Source organism: Moschus berezovskii, chromosome X (assembly GCF_049115385.1).
Source record: "Moschus berezovskii isolate FMDL1 chromosome X, NW_MosBer_1.0, whole genome shotgun sequence".
NCBI lineage: Eukaryota > Metazoa > Chordata > Mammalia > Artiodactyla > Moschidae > Moschus > Moschus berezovskii.
The window spans coordinates 46,158,212-46,184,291 of record NC_142488.1 but is presented as its reverse complement, the minus strand read 5'-3'; the positions used below and the strand labels follow the sequence as shown (position 1 = coordinate 46,184,291).

The following is a 26,080-nucleotide window of genomic DNA, read 5'->3' as shown; positions in this document are numbered from 1 at the left end:
ACTCTTCATCCTCTGCCATTATTTTCCTGAGGTGTGACTTCTTTTCCTGATTGTAAGGGAATGAGCTCCTCTTCCAACTAGCACTGATGTCTTCTATAACCTAATCACAATATAGTTCCTTCTAGCAACAGCAAGCCTACTTCCTTTTAACTCTCAATTAGCTGAAGCAATTACATGTTTTTACCAAACTCTTCCCTGTCACTTCTCTGGCTCTCCTCCCCTTTGTTTCCTGGAAGTAATTAAAACCTTCTGCCATTGCCATAGCTACTGCTGCTGGAACCACCATAGCCACCTTGGTTTCATGGTTTGGCAAAGTATTGGTCTTTACAACCATAGGGGCCAGAGCCTCTGCCTCCAAAGTTTCTTCCTATCATAGGTCCAAAATTTGAATATTGATTGTTGTAATAGGCAAAATCATGGCTTCTGCCACCTCCAAAATTGCTTCCATTATTATCAAACCCATTATAACCATCCCCACATCGACCATATCCACCACCACCATGACTGCCACCAAAGCCACCTCGACCACTGAAGTTTTCTCCACAACCAAAGTTGTCATTCCCACCAAAACCATCTCCTCAACCACCACCAAAGTTTCTAGAACCACTTCAACCTCTGGCTGGATGAAACACTCGCCATCTCTTGCTTAGATAGGGTTTCCTTACATCACAGTTGTGACCATTCACAGTATGGTATTTCTGAATGATAGTCTTGTCTATGGAGTCATGGTCATCAGAGACTACAAAAGCAAAGTCTCTCTTTTGATCACTGCCTTGGTGGTTTCGATTTTGATCACCTCAATTTTCCCAAACTGTTCAAAATAATCTCTTAGGTTATGATTTTCAGTGTCTTCTTTAATGTCACCAGCAAAAAATTTTTTTTCACAGTTAAGTGGGCACCAGGTCTTTGAGATCCTGAGACGGCCCTCTTTGGTTCCACAACTCTTCCATCCACCTTGAGTGGTCTTTCATTCATGGTTGCATCCACCTCCTCCACAGTGGCATATGTGACAAACCCAAAGCTTCTGGAGCACTTGGTGTTTGGATCCCTCATTACCACATAGTTTGTGAGCATTCCGCATTGCTCAAAATGACTCCTTAGACTCATTGTTTCAAAGCTCAAACCTCCCATGAAGAGCTACTGCAGCTCTTTGGGCGACTCACTTAGACATGACAGCAGTGGAGGGGGAAGTCTTCAACGGTGCTTACTTGGCGGTGTCCATGGGCAGAAAGGTCCATGTAATCTTTAGAGTCAATTTGTTGATATGCATAAAATAACTTGTTGGGATTTTGATTGGAATTGCATTGAATGTATAGATCAAGTTGGGAAGAACTGATATCTTGATAATACTGAGTCTTCCTGTCCATGTGCATGGAATATCACTCAATTTATCTAGATTTGTTCTTTTTCATTATTATTTTTTAATATATTATTTTAATTAGAGGCTAATTACTTTACATTATTGTATTGGTTTTGCTATATATTGACATGAATCTGCCCCAGGTATACATATGTTCCCCATCTTGAACCCCCCTCCCACCTCCCTCCCCATCCCATTCCTCTGGTTCATCCCAGTACACCAGCCGCGAGCATCCTGTATCATGCATCGAACTTGGACTGGTGATTCATTTAACATGTGATAATATACATGTTTCAATGCCATTCTCCCAAATCATCCCACCCTCACCCTCTCCCACAGAGTCCCAAAGACTGTTCTATATATCTGTGTCTCTTTTGCTGTCGCGTGTACAGGGTTATCGTTATCATCTTTCTAAATTCTATATATATGCGTTAGTATACTGTATTGGTGTTTTTCTTTCTGGCTTACTTCACTCTGTATAACAGGCTTCAGTTTCATCCACCTCATTAGAACTGATTCAAATGTATTCTTTTTAATGGCTGAGTAATACTCCATTGTGTAAATGTACCACAGCTTTCTTATCCATTCGTCTGCAGATGGACATCTAGGTTGCTACCATGTCCTTGCTATTATAAACAGTGCTGTGATGAACATCGGAGTACATGTGTCTCTTTTAATTCTGGTTTCCTCGGTGTGTATGCCCAGGAGTGGGATTGCTGGGTTGTATGGCAGTTGTATTTCCAGTTTTTTAAGGAATCTCCACACTGTTCTCCATAGTGATTGTACTAGTTTGCATTCCCACCAACAGTGTAAGAGGGTTCCCTTTTCTCCACACCCTCTCCAGCATTTACTGCTTTTAGACATTTGGATATCAGCCATTCTGACTGGCGTGAAATGGTACCTCATTGTGGCTTTGAATTACATTTCTCTGATTATGAGTGATGTTGAGCATTTTTTCATGTGTCTGTTAGCCATCTGTATTTCTTCTTTGGAGAAATGTCTGTTTAGTTCTTTGGCCCATTTTTTGAGTGGGTCGTTTATTATTCTGGGATTGAGCTGCAGGAGTTGCTTGTGTATTTTTGAGATTAATCCTTTGTCAGTTGCTTCATTTGCTATTATTTTCTCCCATTCTGAAGGCTGTCTTTTCATCTTGCTTATAGTTTCCCTTGCTGTGCAGAAGCTTTTCATTTTAATTAGGTCCCATTTGTTTATTTTTGCTTTTATTTCCAATATTCTGGGAGATGGGTCATGGAGGATCCTGCTGTGATTTATGTCGGAGAGTGTTTTGCCTATGTTCTCCCTAGGAGTTTTGTAGTTTCTGGTCTTACGTTTAGATCTTTAATCCATTTTGAGTTTATTTTTATGTATGGTGTTAGGGAGTGTTCTAGTTTCATTCTTTTACAAGTGGTTGACCAGTTTTCCCAACACCACTTGTTAAAGAGATTGTCTTTTCTCCATTGAATATTCTTGCCTCCCTTGTCAAAGGTAAGGTGTCCATAGGTGCATGGATTTATCTCTGGGCTTTCTATTTTGTTCCATTGATCTATATTTCTGTCTTTATGCCAGTACCATACTGTCTTGATGACTGTGGCTTTGTAGTAGAGCCTGAAGTCCGGCAGGTTGATTCCCCTAGTTCCACTCTTCTTTCTCAAGATTGCTTTTGCTATTCAAGGTTTTTTGTATTTCCATACAAATTGTGAAGTTATTTGTTCTAGCTCTGTGAAAAACGCCACTGATAGCTTGATAGGGATTGCACTGAACTTATAAATTACTTTGGGTAATATACTCATTCTCACAATATTTATTCTTCCAACCCACGAACCCGGTATATTTCTCCATCTATTAGTGTCCTCTCTGATTTCTTTCACCAGTGTTTTATAGTTTTCTATATATAGGTCTTTTGTTTCTTTAGATAGATATATTCCTAAATATTTTATTGTTTTCTTTGCAACAGTGAATGGAATTGTTTCCTTAATTTATCTTTCTATTTTCTCATTATTAGTGTATAGGAATGCTAGGGATTTCTGTGTGTTGATTTTATATCCTGCACTTTACTATATTCATTGATTAGCTCTAGTAATTTTCTGGTAGAGTCTTTAGGGTTTTCTGTGTAGACGATCATGTCATCTGCAAACAGTGAGAGTTTTACTTCTTCTTTTCTAATGTGGATTCCTTTTATGTCTTTTTCTGCTCTGATTGCTGTGGCCAAAACTTCCAGAACTATGTTGAATAGCAGTGGTGAGAGTGGGCACCCTTGTCTTGTTCATGACTTTAGGGGAAACGCTTTCAATTTTCCACCATTGACGATAATATTTGCTGTGGGTTTGTCATATATAGCTTTTATTATGTTGAGGAATGTTTCTTCTATTCCCGCCTTCTTAAGGGTTTTGGTCATAAATGGATGTTGAATTTTGTCAAAGGCTTTCTCTGCATCTATTGAAATCATCATATGGTTTTTCTTTTTCATTTAGTTAATGTGGTGTATTACATTGATTGATTTGCAGACATTGAAGAATCCTTGCATCCCTGGGATAAAGCCCACTTGGTCATGGTATATGATCTTCTTAATGTGTTGTTGGATTCTGATTGCTATTATTTTGTTAAGGATTTTTGCATCTATGTTCATCAGTGATATTGGCCTGTAGTTTTCTTTTTTTTGTGGCATCTTTGTCAGGTTTTGGTATTAGGGTGACGGTGGCCTCATAGAATGAGTTTGGAAGTTTCCCTTCCTCAGCAATTTTCTGGAGGAGTTTGAGTAGGATAGGTTTTAGCTCTTCTCTAAATTTTTGGTAGAATTCAGCTGTGAAGCCGTCTGGACCTGGGCTTTTGTTTGCTGGAAGATTTCTGATTACAGTTTCAATTTCTGTGCTTGTAATGGGTCTGTTCAGATTTTCTATTTCTTCCTGGTTCAGTTTTGCAAAGTTGTATTTTTCTAAGAATTTGTCCATTTCTTCCAAGTTGTCCATTTTATTGGCATATAATTGCCGATAGTAGTCTCTTTTGATCCTTTGTATTTCTGTGTTGTTGGCTGTGATCTCTCCATTTTCATTTCTAATTTTATTGATTTGGTTCTTCTCCCTTTGTTTCTTGATGAGTCTGGCTAGTGGTTTGTCAATTTTATTTACCTTCTCAAAGAACCAGCTTTTGGCCTTGTTGATTTTTGCTATGTTCTCTTTTGTTTCTTTTGCATTTATTTCTGCCCTAAATTTTAAGATTTCTTTCCTTCTCCTAACCCTGGGATTCTTCATTTCTTCTTTTTCTAGTTGCTTTAGGTGGAGAGTTATGTTTTTTAGTTGGCTTTTTTTCTTGTTTCTTGAGGTATGCCTGTATTGCTATGAACCTTCACCTTAGCACTGTTTTACAGTGTCCCAGTGGTTTTGGGTTGTTGTGTTTTCATTTTCATTCATTTCTATGCCTATTTTGATTTCTTTTTTGATTTCTTCTATGATTTGTTGGTTATTCAGCAGCATGTTGTTCAGCCTCCATATGTTGGAATTTGTAATAGCTTTTCTCCTGTAATTGAGATGTAATCTTACTGCATTGTGGTCCGAAAAGATGCTTGGAATGATTTCAATTTTTTTGAATTTACCAAGGCTAGATTTATGGCCCAGGGTGTGATCTATCCTGGAGAAGGTTCCGTGTGCGCTTGAGAAGAGGGTGAAATTCATTGTTTTGGGGTGAAATGTCCTATAGATATCTATTAGGTCTAAATGGTCTATTGTACCATTTAACGTTTGTGTTTCCTTGTTAATTTTCTGTTTAGTTGATCTATCCATAGGTGTGAGTGGCATATTAAAGTCTCCCACTATTGTGTTATTGTTAATTTCCCCTTTCATACTTGTTAGCATTTGCCTTACATATTTTGGTGCTCCTATATTGGGTGCATATATATTTATAATTTTTATATCTTCTTCTTGGATTGATCCTTTGATCAGTATGTAGTGTCATTTTTTGTCTCTTTTCATAGCCTTTGTCTTAAAGTCTATTTTATCTGATATGAGTATTGCTACTCCTGCTTTCTTTTGGTCTCTGTTTGCGTGGAATATCTTTTTCCAGCCCTTCACTTTCAATCTATATGTGTCCCTCGTTTTGAGGTGGGTCTCTTGTAGACAACATATATGGGGGTCTTGTTTTTGTATCTGTTTTCAGCCAGTCTTTGTCTTTTGGTTGGGGCATTCACCCCATTTACATTTAAGGTAATTATTGATAAGTATGATCCTGTTGCCATTTACTTTATTGTTTTGGGTTTGAGTTTATACACTCATTCTGTTTTTCCTGTCTAGAGAAGATCCTTTAGCATTTGTTGGAGAGCTGGTTTGGTGATGCTGATTTCTCTCAGCTTTTGCTTGTCTGTAAAGCTTTTGATTTCTCCTTCATATTTGAATGAGATCCTTGCTGGGTACAGTAATCTGGGCTGTAGGTTATTTTCATCACTTTAAGTATGCCCTGCCATTCCCTCCTGGCCTGAAGAGTTTCTATTGAAAGATCAGCTGTTATCCTTATGGGGATCCCCTTGTGTGTTATTTGTTGTTTTTCCCTTGCTGCTTTTAATATTTGTTCTTTGTATTTGATCTTTGTTAATTTGATTACTATGTATCTTGGGGTATTTCGCCTTGGGTTGATCCTGTTTGACCCTCTCTGGGATTCTTGGACTTGGGTGATTAGTTCCTTCTCCATTTTAGGGAAATTTTCAACTATTATCTCCTCAAGTATTTTCTCATGGTCTTTCTTTTTGTCTTCTTCTTCTGAGACTCTTATGATTCGGATGTTGGGGCGTTTAACATTGTCCCAGAAGTCTCTGAGATTGTCCTAATTTCTTTTAATTCGTTTTTCTTTTTTCCTCTCTGCTTCATTTATTTCTACCATTCTATCTTCTCACTCACTTATTCTATCTTCTGCCTCCGTTATTCTACTGTTGGTTCCATCCAGAGTGTTTTTTATCTCATCTATTGCATTATTCATTGTATATTGATTGTTTTTTATTTCTTCGAGATCCTTGTTAAACCTTTCTTGCATCTTCTCAATCCTTGTCTCCAGGTTATTTATCTGTAACTCCAATTTGTTTTCAAGATTTTGGATCAATTTCACTATCATTATTCGGAATTCTTTATTAGGGAGGTTTCCTATCTCTTCCTGTTTTGTTTGGGTTGGTAGGCATTTATCTTGTTCCTTTATTTGCTGGGTATTTCTCTGCCTCTTCATCTTGCTTATATCGCTGTGTTTGGGGTGGCCTTTCTGTCTTCTGGCAGTTTGTGGAGTTCTCTTTATTGTGGAGTTTCCTCACTATGGGTGAGGAAGGATGTGTGGCTTGTCAAAGTTCCCTGGTTAGGGAAGCTTGTGTTGGTGTTCTGGTGGGTGGAGCTGGATTTCTTCTCTCTGTAGTGCAATGAAGTGTCCAGTAATGAGTTATGAGATGTCAATGGGTTTGGAGTGACTTTGGGCCGCCTGTATATTGGAGCTCAGGGCTATTTTCCTGTGTTGCTGGAGAATTTGTATGGTATGTCTTGCTCTGGATCTTGTTGACCCTTGAGTGGTGCTTGGTTTCAGTGTTGGTATGGAGGCGTTTGATGAGCTCCTATCAATTAATGTTCCCTGGAGTCAGGATATCTCTGGTGTTCTCAGAATTCGGACTTAAGCCTCCTGCCTCTGGTTGTCAGTCTTATTCTTGCAGTAGCCTCTAGACTTCTCTTTCTTGATTTCCAAGGTGGTTCCCTGTTTTAGCTTCTGTTTGCTGGTCTCTTCAGTGTCTAATTTCCTCCCTGACACTAGGGGACGGTGGTGGACACTTTTTAAGGCTCTCTTGTTCAGTCCTGTTCTGGGAAGGGAGGAACGCTGCAGACAAATATCTCTGGCATCTGTGGGGAGTGCTCGCAGTGTCCCGGCCACACTGGGTTTGCCCGCACTCACGGCGTGTGTGCTGTCCCAGTCTACCCTGCACAGGCTCTAGGTTGCTCTGCCAGGAACTGTCTGAGTCCGGCGCTGGGTTGCATGCACATCCCAGGTCTAAACCACTCAGGTTTAGGTACTCGGGTACTCCACAAAGACGCAGACTTAGTTGGGCCTGCGTTTTGTGCCCTTCCCCGGTCTGAGGAGCTCAGGTGACCAGGTGTTTGGCGAGCGTGGTTGCTGCGACTTATTACCTCCCCAGCCCCTCCCGCTCGGTTTTCTGGGTGTACAACCAGCGCACCTTCTCAGGTGGATATCGACTGGCCAGATTCCCAAGAAATCTTGGTGAGCAACGAAGACTGCCTGCAGTTTGGTATTGGATGCCTCACTGGAGCCGCGGTTACCCTCTTCCAGCTCTACCTGCCCTCCCCTGCCTGTCTCGGTGGGGGATGGGCCGTCTGCAGCCGGCTAGCTCTGCTCAGTCCTTTGTTCTGTGGTTGGGAACGGCAGAGTCTTAGGTTAGGGCTTTTCGCCTTTTCACGGGGTAGTTATCCCACAGTCTGCTTTGCTATCTCCAATTGGCTCTCTCAGATTGCCCTCATGGCATTCAGGCCCGGTTCTCACTCTAAGCAGTTCAGCTGGTGCCTCCCACCCCAGCCCCCTCTTGCTAATGGAGGATGCGGGCGTCTGCGCTGCTTCTCCACTGGGGTTTACCGTTGGGCACGTAATCTGTGGGTTTTAATTCTTTTTTTCTTTTTCCTCCCAGTTATGTGGCCCTCTGAGGTTCCAAGGCTCACCACAGAATCACCAGTGAGAGTGTTTCCTGGTGTTTGGAAACTTCTCTCTTTTTTAAGCCTCCCTTCTCAGGACGGAGCTCCGTCCCTACCTCTTTTGTCTCTCTTTTTATCTTTTATGTTTTTTTCCTACCTCCTTTCGAAGACAATGGGCTGCTTTTCTGGGTGCCTGATGTCCTCTGCCAGCACTTAGAAGTTGTTTTGTGGAAATTACTCAGCGTTCACATGTTCTTTTGATGAATTTGTGGGGGAGAAAGTGGTTTCGCTGTCCTATTCCTCTGCCATCTTGTTCCCTCTCTCTAGATTTGTTTTTAATTAGAAATTTGTAGTTTTCAGAATATCTTATAAATATTTTGTTAGATGTTATACATAAGTAATTTTGGTGCTACTGTACATTATATTGTGTTTTGAATTTCAAGTTCCAATTGTTCATTGACAATATATAATAAATCTATTTTTGTATATTAGCCTTGGATGCTGAAACTTAAGTATAATTGCTAATTAGCTGCTGGAGTTTCTATTTTGTGTATGTTTATACTTCGGAATTTTCTACATAGATAATCATGTGTTCTACAAAGAGAGCTTTAAGTATTCCTCTGTATGTTCATACCTTTTCATTTTTGACTTATTTCATTACCTGATACTGCCAATACACTGTTGAGAGCAGACGTACTTGCCTGGTTCCCAATCTTAGTAAGAAAAATCTAGTTTCTAAGTATGATCTTAGCTGTAGTTTTTTGCCAGTGTTCTTTATCAAGTTGTGAAAATTACCCTCTCTTCCTAGTTTGTTGACAATTTTTATCCTGGATAGGTGCTTGATTTTGTTAACTGCTTTTTCTTCATCTATTGCTATGATCCTACGTTTTTTTTTTAATCTTTAATTCATTACTGTGGTGAATTACATTAATTGATTTCCAAATGTTGAACCAGTCTTGTATATCTGGAACAAATTTCATTTGAATGTGGTATATAAGCTTTTTTTTGTACAGTATACTGTTGGATTTCATTTGCTAATTGTAATGGGTTGAATTCTGTCCCCCAAAAGTTAAGTGTGTTGAAGTTCTAAACTCTAGTACTTCAGATTGTGACTTATTTGGAGATAGGGTCCTGACAGAAGTAATCAATTTAAAATGTGGTCCTTAGTATAGGCACTGTCATTAGAATAGGCAAAATAATAATAATAATTTTTTGTTGTTGTTGAGGATTTTCCTTCTGTGTTTGTCACTGATATCAGTCTACACTTTGCCTTTCTTCTTCCTCCTCCTCTTCTTCTTATTTGAAGAATATTTGATATAGGATATGTCCTCAACACATTTTTAAGGTACATAATACATTATTATTAATTATGGGCGCAGTATGATGAAGTAGAATATTTCCTTTTTTGTAATGTCTTTTCCAGTTTTTCTCTAAGGGTAATCTCATAGAAGGAATTAGGAAACAGTTCTCCTGATTATATTTTCTGGAAGAGATTGTAGAGAATTGTTGTAGAGATCTCTTCAAGAAAATTAGAGATACCAAGGGAACGTTTCATGCAAAGATGGGCTTGATAAAGGGCAGAAATGGTATGGACCTAACAGAAGCAGAAGATACTAAGAAGAGGTGGCAAGAATAACAGAAGAACTGTACAAAAAGATCTTCACGACCAAGATAATCACGATGGTGTAATCACTCACCTAGAGCCAGACATCTTGGAATTGTGAAGTCAAGTGGGCCTTACAAAACATGACTATGAACAAAGCTAGTGGAGGTAATGGAATGCCAGTTGAGCTATTTCAAATCCTGAAAGATGATGCTGTGAAAGTGCTGCACTCAATATGCCAGCAAATTTGGAAAACTCAGCAGTGGTCACAGGACTGGAAAAGGTCAGTTTTCATTCCAATCCCAAAGAAAGGCAATGCCAAAGAATGCTCAAACTACCACACAATTGCACTCATCTCACATGCTAGTAAAGTCATGCTCAAAATTCTCCAAGCCAGGCTTCAGCAATATGTGAACCATGAACTTGCAGATGTTCAAGCTGGTTTTAGAAACAGCAGAGGAACCCGAGATCAAATTGTCAACATCCGCTGGATCATGGAAAAAGAAAGGGAGTTCCAGAAAAACATCTATTTCTGCTTTATTGACTATGCCAAATCCTTTGACTGTGTGGATCACAATAAACTGTGGAAAATTCTGAAAGAGATGGGAATACCAGACCATCTGACCTGCCTCTTGAGAAACCTGTATGCAGGTCAGGAAGCAAAAGTTCGAACAGGACATGGAACAACAGACTGGTTCCAAATAGGAAAAGGAGTACGTCAAAGTTGTATATTGTCACTCTGCTTATTTAACTTATATGCAGAGTACATCATGAGGAACGCTGGGCTGGAAGAAGCACAAGCTGGAATCAAGATTGCCGGGAGAAATATCAATAACCTCAGATATGCAGATGACACGACCCTTATGGCAGAAAGTGAAGAGGAACTCAAAAGCCTGTTGAAGAAAGTGAAAGAGGAGAGTGAAAAGGTTGTCTTGAAGCTCAACATTCAGAAAAGTAAGATCATGGCATCTGGTCCCATCACTTCATGGGAAATAGATGGGGAAACAGTGGAAACAGTGTCAGACTTTGTTTATTGGGCTCCAAAATCACTGTGGATGCTGATTGCAGCCAGGAAATTAAAAGACGCTTACTCTTTGGATGGAAAGTTATGACCAACCTAGGTAGCATATTAAAAAGCAGAGACATTACTTTGCCAACCAAAGTCCATCTATCCAAGGCTATGGTTTTTCCCGTGGTCATGTATGGATGTGAGAGTTGGACTGTGAAGAAAGCTGATCACCGAAGAATTGATGCTTTTGAACTGTGGTGCTGGAGAAGACTCTTGAGAGTCCCTTGGACTGCATGGAGATCCAATCAGTCCATTCTAAAGGAGATCAGTCCTAGGTGTTCATTGGAAGGACTGATGCTAAAGCTGAAACTCCAATACTTTGGCTACCTCATGTGAGGAGTTGACTTACTGGAAAAGACTCTGATGCTGGGAGTGATTGGGAGCGGGAGGAGAAGGGGACGACAGAGAATGAGATGGCTGGATGACATCACCGACTTGATGGACATGAGTTTGAGAGAACTTTGGGAGTTGGTGATGGACAGGGAGGCCTGGAGTGCTGTGATTCATGGCGTTGCAAAGAGTCGGACACAACTGAGCGCCTGAACTGACTGACTGATCTGACCAGTAACCCCCATCTGGTCCCGATGCTTTCTGTTTTGGAAAATTATTAATTACAGATAAAATTTCTTTAGTAGGTATAGGTCTACTCAGATGATCTATTTGTCCTTCGATGGGTTTTGGTAGATTATATCTTTCAAGGTATTGGTTCATTTCATCTTGATTATCTAATTTGTGGGCATAGGATTATTCTTAATATTTATTTATTGTTTTTTAATGTCTGCAAAGAGATCCAACCAGTCCATTCTAAAGGAGATCAATCCTGGGTGTTCATTGGAAGGACTGATGCTAAAGCTGAAACTGCAATACTTTGGCCACCTCATGGGACGAGTTGACTCACTGGAAAAGACTCTGATGCTAGGAAAGGTTGGGGGCAGGAGGAGAAGGGGATGACAGAGAATGAGATGGCTGGATGGCATCACCGACTCGATGGACATGAGTTTGAGTGAACTCCGGGAGTTGGTGATGGACAGGCAGACCTGGCGTGCTCTGATTCATGGGGTCGCGGAGAGTCAGACACGACTGACTGACTGAACTGAACTGAACTGAACTGCGTGGTGGCTCCTTTTCTATTTCTGATATTAGCAATTTGTGTTTTTTTGTTTGTTTGTTTGTTTTCTGCTTAGTTAACCTACCTAGATATTTAACAGTTTTATTGATCTTTCCATAGAACCAGTTTTGTCTGTTACTTGCATATTTGTCATTTCATTGATGCTTATTTTTATTATTTCTTCCCTTCTGCTTACTTTGGATTTAATTTGCTCTTCTTTTTCTAGTTTCCTAAGCTTAGATTAATAATGTAAATTTTTTTTTCTTTTTCTGCGATCAGTGCTATTAATTTCACTCTAAGCATTGCTTTCACTGCATCTCATACATTTTAAAAGTTTTAGTTCAATTTCCATTTAGTTCAAAATATTTTAAAAATTTCTCTTGAAGCTTTTCCCTTGAGCCATGTGTTATTTAGAATGTATAATTTCAGTGTATTTTGAGATTTTTCCAGTTGTCTTTCTCTGATTGATTTCTTATTGCATTCATTGTGTTCTGAGACCATCAGTTCAGTTCAACTATTTCCTTACTGAGTTTCTGCCTAATGGATTTACCAATTGAGGGGTGTTGGAATCTCCAGTTATAATAGGGGATTCATTTATTTCTCCTTGCAGTTCTATCCATTTTTGGCTCATGTATTTTGATGCTGTGTTTTCAGTATACACATTAAGGAGTGTTGTGTCTTCTTGGAGAATTGACCCTTTTATCTCTAAGTAATACCTTTCTTAACAATCCTGATAATTTGCCTTGCTCTGAAGTCTTGCTTTATGTTCTATTAATATAGCTGTTCCAACTTTCTTTTGATTAGTGTTAGCATGGCCTATCTTTCTCCTTCCCTTTTCTTTTAATATATATGTATCTTGATGTTTAAATTAGGCTTCTTATAGTCTTTTTTATGCACTCTGAAAATCATTTTTCATTAATGTATTTAGACCATTGATTTTAAAGTGATTATTAGAAAATAATATAGCCATAGCTAGCAGTTATTAGTAAAATAAGAATTATAAGTCAAGAACTTTCATTAGATAAAACCTGGTATACCCCAACTCACCTGACTTCATTCGTTAAATGATTATAGTCTAGTGTTAATCTCCTGGTTGTACATTATGGAGCATCCGACCTTTACCTGAAGATTGGTTACTGAGATAAGCCTTAGAAACTAACCTAGAGTGTCCTTTTTAATAACTTAATTAAATCTTTTAGCAGTATCACGTAACAAGGAACTGTCTCAGCAGTGAGTCTTAGTAAACACTGCTGCTGCTGCTGCTAAGTCACTTCAGTCGTGTCCGACTCTGTGTGACCCCATAGACGGAAGCCCACCAGGCTCCCCCGTCTCTGGGATTCTCCAGGCAAGAACTAGACATTAACAAAACTAGAAACTTAATTCAACAATTTACAAAACTTAATATTCCGTGATTTTTCATTATGGAGGCCCTGTAGCCAGGGAGGCTTTAACCCATCAAATAAAAAATGAGGTTTGTCAGGGAGCTGGGAAAAGCCAAGCAGCCATCTTGGATTTCCCATAGCCCTGACTCTGATTTCCAGCTATTGTTTTTAATCTTCCAATTTAGAAGCAGACTGTTGCCATGGTTTAAGGACATTAGGATGGCACAAGTCTAACAGAGTTTTTGTATAAGCAGAATGAGCTTTTACATGTCTACAAACCCGACAATTGGATTAATTTCTAAAACTAGCATAGGATCAGGCCTATGGTAGAAAAGCATTTGATTTATATGCAGAGGGCTAAGAAGTCAAGAAAACATTATAAATGATCATACGAATCAGGTCCAGCATCTTGAGCAAGCTGTCTACCTGTGATGTCGTCGTCTTCTCATCTTGGTGTAGTGTAGTTTCTTCTGAAAAAAGTCCTTCCATCCAGGTTGGAGACAGTCCTTTAAATTATATCTTTTTTTTTTTTCAGTCCTGGTTGCAGGTCACGAGGCATCTGATCTTCATCCAAAGATAGATCACTGAGATAAGCTTCAGAAACAAACTTAGGGTGTTCTTTAAAATTTCAATAAATTTTACATTAATATCACATAACAGCAAGGAACTAGCTGCTAGCTATGGCTATATTATTTTCTATGTCACTTGTTTCACTGAGCCTGTGATATAATGCTGAACTGACAGTTCCATATGAGATCGATAATTGTAATAATGTAACTCTGGGTGTGGGAACAAGCAACAAGAGGAAATATTTTCCTGGACCAGGAGGCTAATAGGACAGTGGTCCAGAGACTTTTGCTACTTGCAAGGCCTGGTCCAATTTTAGCACACTGAGTGGCCCATCACTTCCCTAGACCTGGGAATGAGCCTTCCCAGCACTTCGGGACACAATGGCCATGAAATGGTGTCACATGGTCAGATATGTGGCTATGAAGGGACCCTGCTGACTGGAAGTTGGTACTTGCCACCTGCCTCTACAAAGATTACATCATGACCATTGCAAGCTGCTGACCTTCAACACCCCCTGAAAGAAGTTCAGGGTGAAAATCAGGAATGAGGCACTCTGTGCTCTGAAAAAAAAAAAAAACAAAAAACTGGCAGAACAGGCCTTCAGTTAGTTAGATCTTTTCAGAAAAAGGTTTTATGAGTTCCAATTCTTGCATCTTCTCATACCTAGAAAAACACTGACGTCATTAATGGTGAAATCTGCTTTGGCTATTAATTTTTTTTTTTTTTTACAATTAAAAGTCAAAATAGAGTAGCTATGGTTCAGACATCCTGGGAAATAACTATTTCCCAGATATCCTGAAAAATGATATTATGGGTGTGATTTCAGATTAGATGCTGTGACCTAATGTAGAACTTAATGCTCCTGTAATGCATTTTTGCTTCTGTACTTTGCTTGCTGCTCGTAAAACCAAAGTTACTCCATTTTAAGATAAGGTTGTTTTTAAGTAAAGATTCCTAAAATTGTTTTTGAAAAAATAAAAAAATTAAAAAAAAATTTAAAAAGTGATTATTGATATAGATGGGTTAATGTTAATCAATTTGCTACTGTTTATTAATATCAATATACTGTTTATTAATATTTATATTCATTACCCTTGATCTTGTGGTGTTTTTTTGGCCTTCTCACTTTAACTGAGAATTATATGTAATTCTAGCTTTTTTATCCCTCTCAGCATAAGAATTATACTTTTTTCTCAATTTTCAGTGGTCATCTTTGAATCTGTACTATAAATTTACAAGTAACCCAAAAATACTATACCATTTCATAAGTACTGTAAGCACCTTTTAACAGATTATTACCAATTTCTGCCTTCTGTTCCTTATAACATTGTTGTCATTCATTTCACATATCCATAAGTTGCTGCTAAGTCACTTCAGTCGTGTCCGACTCTGTGTGACCCCATAGACGGAAGCCCACCAGGCTCCCCCATCCCTGGGATTCTCCAGGCAAGAACACTGGAGTGGGTTGCCATTTCCTTCTCCAATGTGTGAAAGTGAAAAGTGAAAGCAAAGTCGCTCAGTCGTGTCCGACCCTTAGCGACCCCACGGACTGCAGCCTACCAGGCTCCTCCATCCATGGGATTTTCTAGGCAAGAGTACTGGAGTGGCTTGCCATTGCCTTCTCCGAAAGTTATAATCACCAAAATATTATTCCTATTATTATTTTGAACAAACTATTAATTGTTAGCTCATTAACAAATAAAAAATAAAATAATTTCACTTATCCCTTCTCTAACATTCTTCCTTTATGATGTTTAAGTTTCTGGCCTGTATCATTTTTCCTTTTCTCTGAAAAGTTTTTAATATTTCTTTCATGAGATGTTTACTGGTAACAAATTACCTTATTTTTTGTTTGAAAAAAAATCCTTATGTCTTCTTCATATTTGAAGAATAAGTTCCCTAGAGTACAGACTTCTAGGTTGGCATTTTTTTTTCTTTCAATACTAAATATTTTATTCCACTATCTTTTTGTTTTCTTCGTTGCTGAAGAGAATTCCAGCGTAATTCTTATTCTCTTTCCTCTGTTCGTAGTGTTTTTTTCCTCCTCTGGTTTCTTTCAAGATTCTTTGGTGTTTATCATGCCTGCTGTTTTCTGGATCTGATTTAGATTCTATTTTTAATTTTGCAGAAATTCTTAGTCATTATTGGGTCAAATATTTCATTTATTCCTTTCTCTTTTCCTTCTCCTTATGGTATTCTCATTACATGTGTGTTATGTTATATCTTTTCTAATTATCCCACTTGAATATTCTTTTTCATTTCTTTATGTCTTTTCACTTCAGTTTTAGAAGTTTCTTTTGACATTTCATTAAGTTTACTTACTCTTTTCTTGGCTGTTTCTAATCTATTGATGAGCCCACCAAAGGCATCTTTCATTTCTGTTACAGTGTTTTAAGAGTTCTAGCATTTCCTTTTGACTCTCGTTGGATTTTCTCTCTCTTTACTTATATTACCCATCTGTTCTTACATGTTGTCCACTAAGCCATGAGAACCCTTAGAATATTAATTATAGTTATTTTAAATTCTTCTGATAATTCCAAGATTTCTGACATATCTGAGTCTGGTTCTGAAGCTTGCTCTGTCTCTTTAAACTGTGCATTTTTTTTATAATATGTTTTAATTGAAAGCTAGGCATGATGTACTAAAAGGAGTAATGTTTCCCATGGAGGTTTCTGCTTCTGTTCCTCTGTTTGAATAAGTTGTGATTCTCTGTGTTCATTTTTCTCTCCAGTTTGGGGACAGCAGTTTGTCCTGTGATACCAGTTTTTTGATGAATCTAAGAACAGTTGCTGATTTCCAGTTTGTTCAGCTTTTTTCTTTATGTTAGGGTAACAGTGGTGTCTTCCAAGCTCCTTACATGCTCATCTAAGAACTGAATTTCATGAAGTCTCCTTTTTTTTTTTAATCTATAATCATGATTTTACGCCAGTTAACCCAGCAAAAGTATTCATCAGGGTCACCAATGGCCTCAGATCTTGATACATTGTTAATATTCTCTTCCATGTCTTCCTCCTTCTTTTCTTTTTCTTTTTTTTTTTTGACCTGGAATCATGCTCATGTCTCCATTCTATAAGATCCTTTTTTAGCAAAGGGTTCTCTCTGTAACTACTTCTTTCTTTCCTAACAAACTTCTCAAAAGAGTAGTTTATGCTCACTCTCTGGAGATAGCTTTATCTGTCAGGAATTTTTCAGTTAAGTTTCCACTCTGACTCCTTCGCTGAAAGTTCATTTGCTAAAGTCAACAATGACTTCACTCATTGCTGTGTCATATGGACATATTTAATTCTTAGTCTCTTGAGCCTACATGAAATTCTCCATTCCTTTGGCTTCCAAGAGACCACTCTCTCTCTCTTTTTTTTTTCCTTGTAACTCAGACCATTACTTCTGTTTCTTTTGCTGAACCATGTAGTCCCCTTGGAGTTCCATCTTTGGCCATCTTTCATGTCATTCTATACATATTTCCTTGGTGATCCCATCTTCTCGCATGATTTTAAATCAACATGAAGTAACAATTCCAAGTGATTTTTTCCAGAGCAAATAACTTCTGATTTCCAGATCTGGATATATATTCCATAAGTGGCCATCTTCAACTGAATACCTTATAGGTATATTACACTCTGAATGTCTCAAAATATACTTAATATTATTTTCTGTCTCTAATGGTTGCAATTTTAGTGATAACATCATCACGCACCATCCACCCAGTCACCAAGCCTGAAAGGCATCTTAGAGTCCTCCTTATCCTTTATGCCCCATGTTTAGTCAGTCATCAACCCCCTTTTATCCTTCTAAATACCCTTCTGATGTATCCTCTCCTGTATATAACTATTGCCACTCTTGTGTTCAGATACTCATCTCTTCTCACATGAATTGCTAACTATAATAGCATTACTTCTGATCTGATTTCTACATTGCTGCCGGGATGAGGTTTCAAAAACACAAATATGACCACATTAGTCTTTAGTGCAAAAGCCTTATGTACCTCAAGTTTCCTTAGATCTAGTCCCTGCTTGCCTCTCTAGCCTAATTCCTGACTCCTTCTCCACACCCACTTTAGATTATCTCCTTGTTTCAGAGTATTCCCATTTGTACTTAGAATGTTGTTCCTTTGTCTACTCCCTGCTGAATCCCTTCTTGTCTTTCAAAACTTAAGCATACTGATTGAGGCTTATGTATTGACTCTTCTATAAAAAGAGTCTCCCTTTGTTGCCTTCCATCTCCTAGACAAAGAGGACTCCCTTTACTGTAGCAATTCTATATATTTTATACATAAGGATATAGCTATACACACCAACCTAGCTTTTTATTTCATGTTTTACATGTGTATTTTTTTCTATTAAGATTGAATACTCTCTGAGGGTAAAGAGCATGCTTAGGCATCTTGAATTCCATAACACTTGGTACAGTGCCTAGCATATATTAGATGCTCAAGAAATATTTGTCAAATGGATAGATGAATGCAAGGTTTGTGCCTTATTTCCCCAGAAACCCCTAACTCCGTAATTTGAAAGTAGTAGGTGCTTAAGAAATGTCGAGTGAAGGAACCTTTGAAAATTTGGTTCTAGTTGTCTCCCAGGTGTATCTTTCTGAAACTGGGAACTCTGATTGCTCCAGGCTCCAGTCAAGCCTCTGTTTTGACATTTATCATAGGCTGTCTTGCATTACAGAAAGTTGGGTCCATGTTTGTGTATTCTTAAGAAATTATAAATTCCTGGGTGTTCAGGACCATATACATTCTTTTTCTACTTTCTCATAACACGCTTGGCACAGGATCTGATACATAGTAGGTATTCAGTAAAAGATTATTGAATTAAATCTAGCTTTAGTTGTTTGTATTTTCTCTGGAATGTGACTCTGGGATACAGTGAGTCTCAAGATACCTGGGATGCAGTGAGTCTCAAGGAAACATAGCTTCTTTCCTTGGGCCCATGGCTATACCATCTTCCAAACAGATCAGCAGTCTTCAGAATTAGTTACATTGGCAGGAAGTTTCCCATGGCACTTGCCTTGTCTCTCCTAATCTATCCTTGCCAAAAATGAATGGACTACACTTTGGCTTGGGTATCTCTGTTTCTTCCCATAGCCTCCATGCCTTTACCACAGTTTCAGTACCCTTCATTTTCTGTTTTAGAGAGAAGGCCATAGGGGTAGGAGTTCTTCAGTTTCCTTCCCTTCTCCAACCATATTCAGTGATATGGTGTGAGTGTGTGTGTCCCCCCAGAGTTTATAAGTTGGGGTCCTGATCTACCCAAGGTGATGGTGTTGGGAGGTGGGATCTTTGGGAGATGATTAGGTCATGAGAGTGAAGCCCTACTGATTGGGATTAGTACCCTTATAAAAGAAGCCTTAGAGGGATTCCTCACCCCTTCTACCATGTGAAGATACAACAAGAAGTTGGTGACCTGGAAGAGGGCTCTCTCCTGACCATATTAACACTTTGATCTTGAACTTTTCAGCCTCCAAAACTGTGAGAAATCAATTTCTGCAGTTTATAAGCTACCCTGTCTTTAGTATTTTGTTATAGCAGTCTGAACGGACTAAGACAGTTACTTTCCTCTCTCCAACAAAACTCAGTTAGTTCATCAGTGGAAATATAGGATAATGGTTAAGAGTGTGGGTTCTTGCTTTCTTGAAGTTCCTTGCCACTTATCTGTGCAGTCATAGATAAGTTTAGCTAACTTCTTTAAGCCCAATTTCCACATATATGAAGTGGAACTAACAATAACACCTATCTTATAGGGTTATGAGGATTAAATAAGATAACATATGTAGAGTATAACACAGTACTTTGCATCTTTTCTCTCTTAGTTCCCTCTGTTGGGTTGGAACATATCCCCTAGATATCTGTTGTTAAGGTCAGTTGATTGATTGGCCAAGACTCTGGGAATTATTGTGTCTGGCAGTGAAATATATCCTGTTCCTTTAGATTTATGTATATACATTTTAATTTGTTATAAAAAATATTAAGCCCTTGAACACTTGGCCATTTATTCCATAGAAATGGAAAATTATTTTCATTCAGAAACTTGTCCATGAATGTTCTTTATTTGTAATATTCCCAAACTGGAAACTACCCACGTGTCCTTCAGTGAATAAGTGGTTAGACATATTTAGATGCATCCATACAATTGGAATACTGGTCATCAATAAAAAGAAACACAGTATCAATATATGCAAAAATTGGATGGATATTAAGCAAATTATGTTGAGTGAATAGAACCAATGTTATACCATGAATAATTCTCTATTCCCAGAACTATTTTTTTCAAAATAACATTGTGGGGGTTGAGAACAGATTGGATTACCGTTTGCCAAGAGTTAAGTATAGGTAGATGGAAAAGGGTGGGTGTGAATATAATGGAATAGCATGAGGACATCTTGGTATTTTATCTTGATTGTGATGGTAGTTATACAAAGCTATACATGTGATAGAATTGCATACAGCTACACACACAGTGTATAATTATAGAACATGTACATGCTATACATGAATAGGTACATTTATAATTGGTTCAATCTGGATATGGTCTCGATTGTAGCAATGCCAGTTTCCTAGAGTTGATGTTGTACTATAGTGATTGCAATATGTTAAATTGACAGAGACTGGGTGAAAGTTTCATGGAAACTTTGTGACAGTGAGAATACTGGACCACAGGACTGTGGGATCATACTTACATATGATCTTGATAATGTCTCCACATTGCTTTCTAAAAGTGATACAGCATTGCAGTCAGCAATGTATAATTATAATAGTTTTACCACCATCTTGCCAGCATAAGGTATTTTGCAAGTTTCATTAGTGCAAAATTGTGACTCCATGTCACTTTAAATTATCACATCTGTCATTATTAGTGAGGGCTTCCTTGGTGGCTCAGTGATGAAGAACCTGCCAGTGCAGGAGATGGAAGTTTGATCTCTGGGTTGGGAAGACCTGGAGATGGAAATGCAAGACACTCCAGTATGCTTGCCTGGGAAGTACCATGGACAGAGGAGCCTGGTGGGGTCACAGTCCATGGGGTCACAAATGAATCTATGTGACTTGGCAACTAAATAATAACCACATTATTAGTGAAATTGAACTGTTTAAGGTTTTATTTCCCCTTGTGTGAGTTATCTGTTCATATTCTTTTTCTACTGTGTCTGTTAAGGTTGTTATGCTTGTCTTATAAATGCCAAAGTATTATTTATATTTTACAGGAATGTATAATAATGAGAATATCTTTGATATCAATAATTATGATATTCTTCTTATTAAAACACAGAATTGTAAGAAAAATAATTAAGTACCCAGTAGATAAATGGCTGGAGAAGGCAATGGCAAGCCACTCCAGTACTCTTGCCTAGAAAATCCCATGGATGGAGCAGCCTGGTAGGCTACAGTCCGTGGGGTCGCTAAGGGTCGGACACAACTGCGTGACTTCACTTTCACTTTTCACTTTCACGCATTAGAGAAGGAAATGGCAACCCACTCCAGTGTTCTTGCCTGGAGAATCCCAGGGACGGGGGAGCCTGGTGGGCTTCTGTCTATGGGGTCACACAGAGTCAGACACGACTGAAGTGACTTAGCAGCAGCAGATAAATGGCAATACTGTTCATAAATGTCTCTAGGAAAAGAGGTGATGCCATTTCTCTGTCATCCCTTTTAACCACATATATTTTTTCTGCATGGTAATTTTCACAAGACAAAACATGGTCCACTGGAGAAGGCAATGGCAAACACCTTCAGTATTCTTGCCTTAGAACCTCATGAACAGTATGAAAAAGCAAAAAAAATATGACACTGAAAGATGAACTCCCCAGGTCAGTAAGTGCCCAATATGCTACTGGAGAAGAGTGGAGAAATAACTCCAGAAAGAATGAAGAGATGGAGCCAAAGCAAAAACAAAGCCCAGTTGTGCATGTGACTGGTGATGGAAGTAAAGTCCAATGCTGTAAAGAACAATACTGTAAAGGAACCTGGAATTTTAGGTCCATGAATCGAGGTAAATTGGAAGTGGTCAAACAAGAATAGCAAGAGTGAAATTGACATTTTAGGAATCAGTGAACTAAAATGGACTGGAATGGACAAAATTTAATTCAGATGACCATTATATCTACTTCTGTGGGCAAGAATCCCATGGAAGAATTGGAGTATCCCTCATAGTCAATAGAAGAGTCCAAAATACAGTCCTTGTTTACAATCTCAAAAATGACACAATGACCTCTGTCTGCTTCCAAGGCAAACCATTCAGTATCACAGTAATCTAAATCTATGCCACAACTAGTAATCCTGAAGAAGCTGAAGTTGAATGGTTCTATGAAGACCTTCTAGAACTAACACCAAAAAAGATGTCCTTTTCATCATAAGGGACTGGAATGCAAAAGTAGGAAGTCAAGGGAAACCTGGAGTAACAGGAAAATTTGGCCTTGGAGTACAAAATGAAGCAGGGCAAACACTAACAAAGTTTTTCCAAGGAATGCACTAGTCAGAGCAAACACCCTCTTCCCACAACATAAGAGAAGACTCTACGTATGGACGTCACCAGATGGGCAATACTGAAATCAGATAGATTATATTCTTTGCAGCCAAAGATAGAGAAGCTCTATACAGTCAGCAAAAACAAGACCTGGAGCTGCCTGTGGCTCAGATCATGAACTACTTATTGCCAAATTCAGACTTAAACTGAAGAAAATATGGAAAACCACCAGACCATTCAGGTATGACCTAAATCAAATCCCTTACAATTATACAGTGGAAAGGACAAATTCAAGGTATTAGATCTGATAGAATGCCTGAAGAAATATGGATGGAAATTCATGATATTGTACAGGAGGCCGTGATCAAGATCATCTGCAAGAAAAAGAAATGCAAAAAGGCAAAATGGTTGTCTGAGGAGGCCTTACAAATAGCTGAGAAAAGAAGAGAAGCTAAAGACAAAGGAGAAAAGGAAAGATATACCCATTGAAATGCAGAGTTCCAAAGAATAGCATGGAGAGATAAGAAAACCTTCCTCAGTGATCAGTGCAAAGAAATAGAGGAAAACAACAGAATGGGAAAGACTAGAGATATCTTCAAGGAAATTAGAGATAGCAAGGAACATTTCATGCAAACATGGGCAAAAAAAAGGGATGAATTGGTATGGATCTAACAGAAGCAGAAGATATTAAGAAGAGGTGGCAAGAATACACAGAAGTATACAAAAAAGATCTTCATGATCCAGATAACCATGATGGTGTAATCATTGACCTAGAGCCAGACATCCTGGAAAGTGAAATCAAGTACGCCTTAGGAAGCATCACTACAAACAATGCTAGTGGAGGTGATGGAATTCCAGTTGAGCTATTTCAAGTCCTAAAAGATGATGCTGTGAAAATTCTGCACTCAATATGCCAGCAAACTTGGAAAACTCAGCAGTGGCCACAGGACTAGAAAACATCAGTTTTCATTCCAATTCCAAAGAAAGGCAATGCCAAAGGATGTTCAAATTGCCACACAATTGCACTCATCTCACACACTAGCAAAGTAGTATCAAAATTTTCCAAGCCAGGCTTCAACGGTACATGAACCCTGAACTTCCAGTTGTTCAAGCTGAGTTTAGAAAGAGCAGAGGAACCAGAGATCAAATTGCCAACATCCAAAAAGCAAGAGAGTTCCAGAAAAACATCTACTTCTGCTTCATTGACTGTGCCAAAGCCTTTGACTCTGTGGGTCAAAGCAAACTGTGAAAAATTCTTAAAGAGACGGGAATACCAGACCACCTTACCTGGTTCCTGAAAGATCTGTATGTAGGTCAAGAAGCAACAGTTAGAACCGGACATGGAATAACAGACTGGTTCCAAATTGGCAAGGAGTACCTCAAGTATGTATATTGTCACCTGCTTAAATATCTTATATGCAGAGTACATAATGTAAAACCCTGGGCTGAATGAAGCACAAGCTGGCATCAAGATTGCCGGGAGAAACATCAATAACCTCAGATGAGCAGGTGACACCACCCTTATGGCAGAAAGCAAAGAAGAACTAAAGAGCCTCTTGATGAAAGTGAAAGAAGAGAGTGAAAAATTAGGCTTCAAAGTCAACATTCAAAATACTAAGATGATGGAATCTGGTCCCATCACTTCGTGGCAAAGAAATGGGGAAACAATGGAAATGGTGACAAGCTTTATTCTTTTTGGCTCCAAAATCACTGCAGATGGTGAATGCAGCCATGAAATTAAAAGACACTTGCTCCTTGGAAGAAAACCTATGACCAAACTTGACAGCATATTAAAAGCAGAGACATTACTTTGCCGACAAAGTTCCATCTTGTCAAAGCTATGGTTTTTTCCAGTGGTGAGAGTTGAACTATATAGAAAGCTGAGCGTCAAAGAATTGATGCTCTTGAACTGTGGTATTGGAGAAGACTCTTGAGAGTCCCTTGGACTGCAAGGAGATCCAACCAGTCCCTCCTAAGGGAAATCAGTCCTGAATATCCATTGGAAGAACTGATGCTGAAGCTGAAGCTCCAATACTTTGGCCACCTGGTGCGAAGAACTGACTCATTTGAAAAGACCCTAATTCTGGAAAAAATTGAAAGGAGGAGGAGAAGGGGATGACAGAGGATGAGATGGTTGGATGGCATCACTGATTTGATGGACATGAGTTTGAGCAAGATCTCAGAGCTGGTGATGGACAGGGAAGCCTAGCAGCTGCAGTCCATGGGATCACATAGGGTCAGACACGACTGAGGAACTGAACTGAAATGAATTTTTCACATTGGCTCAATTTTGGCTATTTCCACCTGGATGTGGTCATGAGAATCTGTGAAATGCAAGTAAGGTCAGATTGGAAATCAAGATGACGAAGGAGTAGGTGGACGTGGAGTACATCTTTCTCCATGAATGCATCAGGAATATATCTACATATGCAAAAGTTCTCACAGAACAATGGCTGAATACTAGCAGGAGTCCTTGGCCACCAGACAGGACTATGAGTATCTATGAATGACTGGGTAGGATGAGAAAAAAGAAGGAATAAGGTGGATGAGAACCAGAAGGAGCAGACCTGCACCTGGGGGTGGAGGAGCTGAAACAGGGGAGAGACTCTCACACCCAGGGAAGTTGGCTGAGACGAATGGAAGCATTTGAGCCTGTCAGAGGAGGGTAAAACAGCTGATCTGTGATAGTCTGAATAGAGTGACAACCACACAGAAAACCCATACCTATGTACCTTGGACTGAATGTGGGTCCACTTGTGTGCATGGGTGCTGGGAACTGGAGCATGGGGATTGGAGAACAATCCCAGGGTGAGGAACGCTGTTGACTGTGGGGATTTGGCTTGAGGGAAAGGGAGGACAAAATATGCAACAGGAGATAATCTCCACTGGGAGACAAACTGTGCAGTCATGGAAGCAGAGCACTACTGTTGCGTCACATGGAACAGATGGAGCCACCTCTGGAGCCTCTCCCTGCACCGAAACACTGGCAGCTGCACAGTTGAGAAGGACCATCCAGAGCAGCCATTTGAGCCCCTGCTTCCAGAGGCTAGAAAAGACTCCTGATAGCACCATATGTCCTGCACCCGTGGCCAATGGCTTCCTTGCACAACTGGCACCACCAGGGTCATCACAATCCAAGCAGCCATGCCACCTCCATACCCTATCTTTCCTGCTGCTGCTGCTGCTAAGTCACTTGGACCTGGGGCAAACCCAAATCCTTCAGAGCAGCCTCAGGAGCAGCTCCTGTGGATGACCCCAATGCAGAGATAGGGATAAAGCCACAATTGAACTCTAGGGGCAAAGTGACTAATGAAGAATATAAAAAACCATCCATGGAATGTAAAAGGACAATTAGTGTTCCTACAAAAGAAACTGCTCTAGCTCTGGCAGACATGGAGATTGGAGAGAAGCACAGGCAGGAGTAGGATCAGACTAGGGTCTGAGCTGTCCCCACAGGGCCCACCGCAGGTCCAGAGACCAGCCCTCCACAGCATTGGAAGACCTTGTAGGGAGGTGGAAGTGGGTTATGGTTCACAGCAGAGGCAAGGGTGAGATCCTAGGAAAATATTTATTATTTTTTTTTATGTTTTGGTTCATTCTCTTGTTTGTTCTGCTTTTCTTGTTTTTCCTTTTAATCTCTTCTTTCTCTTGTTGCAGTTGTTATTATTATCTCTATTAAGGTTTTTGGGATTTTATAAATCATACTTTTTGTTTCTTTTATATATTTTTACTACTTTGGCTTTCTGCTGTTCTGTGTCTTTTTAAAAACATATATAGATCTTTTATGTTTATATGAGGTCTAACATAGAAACATATTTATATGTTTCTATACCTCTGTTTTAGCTTTTCTTTTTTTTTTTTACCATTTTTGGCTGT

General features: G+C 39.1%; 1 protein-coding gene and 1 pseudogene across 1 annotated transcript in view; one reads left to right on the top strand and one right to left on the bottom strand.

Annotated features, from left to right (window-relative positions):
* The window catches only part of MTMR8 (myotubularin related protein 8), a 194,575-nt gene that overhangs the window by 14,568 nt on the left and 153,927 nt on the right, over positions 1 to 26,080 (top strand).
* Positions 240 to 24,968, bottom strand: LOC148773281 (heterogeneous nuclear ribonucleoprotein A1-like; annotated as a pseudogene).